The sequence below is a fragment of the Rattus norvegicus genome, chromosome 8 (assembly GCF_036323735.1).
Source record: "Rattus norvegicus strain BN/NHsdMcwi chromosome 8, GRCr8, whole genome shotgun sequence".
In the NCBI taxonomy this organism is placed as follows: Eukaryota; Metazoa; Chordata; class Mammalia; order Rodentia; family Muridae; genus Rattus; species Rattus norvegicus.
This window is the reverse complement of record NC_086026.1, coordinates 91,582,919-91,590,219: the sequence shown is the minus strand read 5'-3', so window position 1 is coordinate 91,590,219 and position 7,301 is coordinate 91,582,919.

Genomic DNA, 7,301 nt, shown 5'->3' with positions numbered 1-7,301 from the left:
TGGGCATCACTCTCCTGGGCATCTCTCTCCTGGGCATCTCTCTCCTGGGCATCTCTCTCCTGGGCATCACTCTCCTGGTCATCTCTCTCCTGGGCATCTCTCTCCTGGGCATCTCTCTCCTGGTCATCTCTCTCCTGGGCATCTCTCTCCTGGTCATCTCTCTCCTGGGCATCTCTCTCCTGGGCATCTCTCTCCTGGTCATCTCTCTCCTGGGCATCTCTCTCCTGGTCATCTCTCTCCTGGGCGTCTCTCTCCTGGGCATCTCTCTCCTGGGCATCTCTCTCCTGGGCATCTCTCTCCTGGGCATCTCTCTCCTGGGCATCAGGATGCAGTTCCATTGCCCCAAAGCTTTCCACCTGTGATGAAAGTGTATCGCTGTGTGAATCACAAGTAATAAGAGTTTGCTACTTCTCATCCCATTATTGTTAAGCAGGAAATAAACTGCAGAGCTAAACACTTGCTCCCGGCCTACTTACATCTTCATTTTCCTACCTCTGAGAATTCAGGTGGATTTTCAACAAGTTTACAGCCTCGTAAGACATTAATATGGCCCTTTGGTTGTAATAATGTCCTGCCAAGTTCAGTGCTCTCGGAACCACTCTTCGTGCAGCACTAATAGCACATTAAATCTCCCCCAGGCCCTGCCAGCCACCAGATCAACGCTGTTTCGTGGGAGCTGTTCGAAAAGGTTGCTGACGCTCTGTGTTGATGGAAGTCAGGAGTGGAAACTCCATTCGATATTGAGTGACACCAAAACTGTATCTTGCTTTTGCAACAGAAATCTCTAATTTTCTTTGCTTTTTTGGGTCCTTATCCCTTGTTATCACAGAAGACTATTCTACAGGGGTCACTGCTCCAATTAGAACAAATGCATCGTGTGTATTTCAGCAACACAAAGGAAAAAGCCAATAGAGTCAGTGATGTTTTAGCTTGCCCTAACTTCTCTGCTCCGTTTCCTGACTATCACATGCAGGGGCACGCTGAACAAACAGCTACAGATTGAATTCAGTACAAGAGAGCGATGCTGGATGAGCACACATGAGCTTCGTGAAGCTGCGGCCACTGACACATGGTGTGTGGTTTTATAGTATGCTTACTTTAAAATGTAGAAGGAATGCATCTTAAAATGATAATAAAAGACAGTGACTAACACAGTAATAGTTATTTATAATCACTATCTATTTACAATCACAAATATTCCATGCTATATGTATTTGTATGCACGGAAATTTTATATAATTAGTAGTGCAATAGGTTAATTTACACCTGTACGACCACTAATTATTGAGTTGCTCAGCAATCTTAACAATCTTAAAATGGCTGCACTGTGTCCAAGTGGCAAATTCAGAGCTTCCTTATCATCCGTTAACCTCTGAAACAAATGTGAACCATCACTGATGAATACATATTACACGATACACAGGAAAGCCGAGAAGACAAAATTGCCACATTGACTTGTAATGGACTTCATTGATTTTAAATGTGTTTGTGATCATTTTGTTATATGCACAGCACACATGATACTTCACACTCACCACAGCAGAGAATGGGCACTCATCAATATTTTTCCAGGTATAAACCTTGTTATATATATATATATATATATATATGTGTGTGTGTCTGTGTATGTATATGTATTATGTGTGTGTCTGTGTATGTATATGTATTATGTGTGTGTGTGTGTGTGTGTGTGTGTGTGTGTGTGTGTGCTTGAGTGAAAATATTGCTGCACATACTAGCTTCTGAATCTTGCTTTGTTTGGTCTTATAAGATTTAATTTATATTTTTAAATTAAATTAAATATTCTTTATGTTTATTGTATTTACTTTACTTCCTCCATCTTTCCTATCCTTCCATTCTCTCATGTCCCTTAACTCTCTAAATCATGAACCCCCCTTTTTTAGATTATTGCTACACATACAAATAAGTGAATAAATATATAAATACAACATGCTGAATACTTTTAGTATTGCATATACATATATTTTTTGGGTTGACCACTGGTTTGGACAACCGATAATAGAGCTTATCTCTGGGGAAGAATAATTCTTCCTCTCACCGCAGCCATTGATTGCCCATAGCTCTTAGTCTATGGGTGGAACTCAATGGATTTCCCCCTTCCACGTTAACATGTTACCTGAAGACATTGTTTACATCATTTTTTTGAGTGATTCTGTAAATTTATAAGCATTATTTGAACATTGACAGAAATTAGGAGTCGTAACATCGAAAATTAATAAATTGTACATTTTTTACTCAGTATTAACTATCATGTATCTTTCCATAAATATTCACCGAGCTTCTTCTTGATAGACATCAGTGTTATTAAATGATTGGAATCTATAGCATCTGAGAGAGAGAAGGGAGTTCACAATTTATATAAAGTCAATACTCTGGAAGGGATAAACACATATTTAAGCACAGTCAGAACAATTTAGAAAACATTATGACCTCAAATATGTGGGTAAAACCATTTAAACAGAGGGCCACATTAGAGTAAGTGCTTGCTGGGGGAAGAGTTGGGTAAAGCAGGTTGTCAGGAAGAAATCAGGTTGCCAGAAAAGGGCTGGGATATAACCTAGACCTAAATGAGGGATAATGGTGTCCAGGGGTCACAAGTAGCTTATGCAATCCTCATCTGTCCTAACCCATACTGCATGCTTGTCACTATGATGCTGTATTAGTATATAAACACACTGTGTTGTATGATTTTTAAAACAGCAATATCTAGATCAATGTTTTCAGCTGGTAACCACTGAGCTTCCTCTAGTCACCTAGTATATGGAGTCTAGCTTGGTTTATAGAATCCAGATCTCCAAGGTAAAATTTGTCAACCTTATGTGCATGTCAATTTCGAATATTCAAAGCTGCTGGCTTTAATATGTTTCTACAACATTTTACAATTTTTTTTACATTTTTTTTTATTAACTTGAGTATTTCTTATATACATTTCGAGTGTTATTCCCTTTCCCGGTTTCCGGGCAAACATCCCCCTCCCCCCTCCCCTTCCTTATGGGTGTTCCCCTCCCAACCCTCCCCCCATTGCCGCCCTCCCCCCATAGTCTAGTTCACTGGGGGTTCAGTCTTAGCAGGACCCAGGGCTTCCCCTTCCACTGGTGCTCTTACTAGGATATTCATTGCTACCTATGAGGTCAGAGTCCAGGGTTAGTCCATGTATAGTCTTTAGGTAGTGGCTTAGTCCCTGGAAGCTCTGGTTGCTTGGCATTGTTGTACATATGGGGTCTCGAGCCCCTTCAAGCTCTTCCAGTTCTTTCTCTGATTCCTTCAACGGGGCTCCTATTCTCAGTTCAGTGGTTTGCTGCTGGCGTTCGCCTCTGTATTTGCTGTATTCTGGCTGTGTCTCTCAGGAGCGATCTACATCCGGCTCCTGTCGGTCTGCACTTCTTTGCTTCATCCATCTTGTCTAATTGGGTGGCTGTATATGTATGGGCCACATGTGGGGCAGGCTCTGAATGGGTGTTCCTTCTGTGTCTGTTTTAATCTTTGCCTCTCTATTCCCTGCCAAGGGTATTCTTGTTCCCCTTTTAAAGAAGGAGTGAAGCATTCACATTTTGATCATCCATCTTGAGTTTCATTTGTTCTAGGCATCTAGGGTAATTCAAGCATTTGGGCTAATAGCCACATATCAATGAGTGCATACCATGTATGTCTTTCTGTGATTGGGTTAGCTCACTCAGGATGATATTTTCCAGTTCCAACCATTTGCCTACGAATTTCATAAAGTCGTTGTTTTTGATAGCTGAGTAATATTCCATTGTGTAGATGTACCACATTTTCTGTATCCATTCCTCTGTTGAAGGGCATCTGGGTTCTTTCCAGCTTCTGGCTATTATAAATAAGGCTGCAATGAACATAGTGGAGCACGTGTCTTTTTTATATGTTGGGGCATCTTTTGGGTATATGCCCAACATTTTTAAAGCAGTTATATTGTTGAGACTTCATGAGTATATCTTCCCTGTCATATCTAGTAGTCAGAATCACAGGGAGGCTTGCTAATCCCATGGCTCTTACAGTTTTTCCCATTAATTTTTCTGAGAAGACTCCTGAGCATTGGGAGTAGAGGTTGTATTGTAAATTTATAAACTGAGGCTGGATATGCCACAATTAGTTCTTCTCTGCATTTTTGACTAGCTGTGGCTTTCTGTAATGGTCTCTATCTGCTGCTAAAAGAAGTATACTTGATGACAAGTGAGAGCTATCCTTCTTTGTGGGGTAAGACTGCATATTTAGAATGTAGTTAGGAATTATATTGGTTTGGAACATGGTGGTATTAGGTTCTCCTTTGAGATCTGTGGCCTCACTTTGAACAGATATTTGGTTTCCAGTACCAGATATAATTGTTCTGCTGTTCAGAGAGCCTTGTCACAATTAAAGAGCTATTGGTTACTTGCAAAACATCAATGCCACTAGTGTACCTTTAAGGATATATTGTACAGAGCTTACCATTGGTTCCTAGTGTCAAAGTTGGGTAGGGCTGTTGACCGCTTCCCTCTCCGAGCAACTTGCTTATTTTCTTCCCATACAATGAAAGCTATGTCTCAAGAGGGAGGTTTCCAGGTCATATCCAACAAATTTTCTAAGTTCTATGTCTCAAATATTAGGTCTTTTCAGCAATAGGAACTTGTCTTCAACTACTAGAAGCAACAAAGGCAGCATTAATTACCAATATTGTTCGGTGAGGCCCTTGGAATTCCCTGACCAAAAACTGAAAAGGAAGTTAGTTTTTTATGTCTGGTACTGGGGGGGTAGTTAGTCTCTGGCTCTTGGAAGCTCATGATCATTGTTTCCAAAGAATGTTAAATTCCTATACTACAAGGTCATCACCAAAGCCCATTGGCAGGGTAAGCTATTTTCTTCCTAGTGTAAAACCATTTCAATTGTTGTATTTGTGTCACAACTAAGCTGGACTCTAAGCATTTTCACTTCCCAGGCTCCTTCCCTACTAGCAGGAGCTAACTGCTAAGACTTTAGAACTCAGGAGTAGAGGGAAATGATATCTATTTTTGCTAACATCTCTAAGCAATGGTTCCCTCCCCCACACAACTGGCTCTATTTTCAGGACATTTTCTAGGATTCTATACTAGCCTCAGACTTATTATCACTAGGAAATCACCCCACTCCTGTCTCTAGTCGAACTCTGTCACTGGCTTTTAGATTCTGATAACTAAATTTTTCCTTTCACTACTTCCAGCCCTGGAGGTGGCAGCCTAGTCTTGCTTTTTTCATTTATTTTCCCTTTCCTTTGGAGTGGCACCTATAGAACTTGTGTGACTTACCACTAAGATATCTCCAAGACTCAGTTTTAAGGGATAGAATTAGATGGAAAATGCTTCATACTTCTACCACAGCCTCCCAGATTTCAGAATAACAGGCACGCACGTGCGCGTGCACACACGCGCGCGCGCACACACACTATTATTGTTACATTACTGTTCTCATTTAATACTTTCTTATTAACCAATTCTCTGTGCCAAGATCAGTCCTTAATAAAGAAATGGTAGTTTAGATTTTATTGACTTGAGTCTAACTTGATCTCACATTAATGTTCCTAGACTCAACTATTCTACCCTCCAGAAGGTACAGCCTGCATCAGGAAGGGGTTGCATGGGAAATGTATACTATTTGAAACTTTGAAGGGCTGGTGAGATAGTCCAGTAGTTAGAGAGTTTTCTAGTTTTCCAAAGGCCCCAAATTCAGTTCCCAGCACCCACACAGAGCACCTCCCAAACATGCACATGTAATTCCAGGACAAGGAACAAGGAGATCTAATAGCCCCTTTTGTATCCAAAACCACTGGATTAACAACACAAACTCACTCTGATATAGAGATATATATATTTTTACATGGAAAGTGTTGCTTATAAAAAGTTTTTTTTTAAAAAAAATTGTAGCTGTTTTTAGGTCATGTTCTGCTAACTGCACCAATGTCTACCAGACAACAGGAACAAAACTACACTTGTAATCAACTCTTGAACTCGATGAAAGTCTATTTTATGTCTCTTTGGGAGTTAGAGACACATTAATATTCCTAATACTATAGACTTTAATACAATGCTTTAAACTGATGGACTTTTACAATCTAAGTAAAAATCAAGACAAAAACGAAAAAAAAGAGAAACCTGAAAAACAAACAAAAAACTTCTGTGCATGAAGTGAATGAATTCACCTTTTATATTTTGAAACAGACAGGAAAAGTTTATTCTGTACAATACAAAAAACAAAAAACAACAACAAAAAAAAAAAAACCAAAAAACCAAAAAATGCTGGTCAGTCACAAGAGTTCAGCTTTTAGTATAAGGTAGTGAACTGCGGAGAGACACTGTTTTGGAAGAACCCTTCTTTGGTTACAACGAGCTATTTTACACACTTTTTTTCCTTGGATTTCGCCATGCAAATAACATCAGTCCAGATATGCCAGTGCTCAGTTCTGCAGCTGTGTGTGTAACTTCATCGTTCAATCCCCACCATGTGTAGTAGGGATATGCAAACAAGGGCAATGTCTAAGCAGAAGCTTGGGTTACAATGTAGGAGCTCAAAAGGGTGATTGGTTAATGTACTTCCCCTCCTCAATATTTGGCCAGAGACCAGGTTTTTCTGTTGGGGGATTTAATTCTGGATTAATCTTGTGGTAAGTCCCTGATGGGAATCCGTTCTCATCTATGGTTTCTTAATAACTGCCTATACTCCACAGGGTTCAGCTAATCTTACGCTCCATCAGGGTTGTGGATCTGTGACAAATAATCTAACACATATTTTAGCGATAAAGTTGGACTGGGCTTTGATGCTCTACATTCTCACTTTTCTTATCAGTGACTTATTTTCATCCAAGACATTGTTCGCAGGATGCCAAGCTTATAAATAAATACACTAAAAATAAAATAATTGCTGATAATAAATCATAAATTTATTTTAAACAAAATTTGGTGTATCTGTAATTCTACCATTTACTACACTCAAAAAATATATTTTTAGGCTAATGAGATGTATGGGGCTTTTTTTTATAAGCATAAAGAGTTAAAACTTGGATAGATATTCAGTACTATAGATGTTCAAATAAGGCTCTAACTTCCCCTAAATTGCTCTCCATTATGAATGACGATGATTCTTTCAGACTAAACCTTATTCTGATGGACTCCTTTGAGTATGGAGGAAGACTATGCAGCTGAGCGGACATATCAACTGTACCAACTGCCCATATGACATGAAAAGATAAATGACTTATTCCTGGGAGTAGAAAGGCTGGCACTCATAGATGTATGAGGGTGTACTGGGGCCATGGG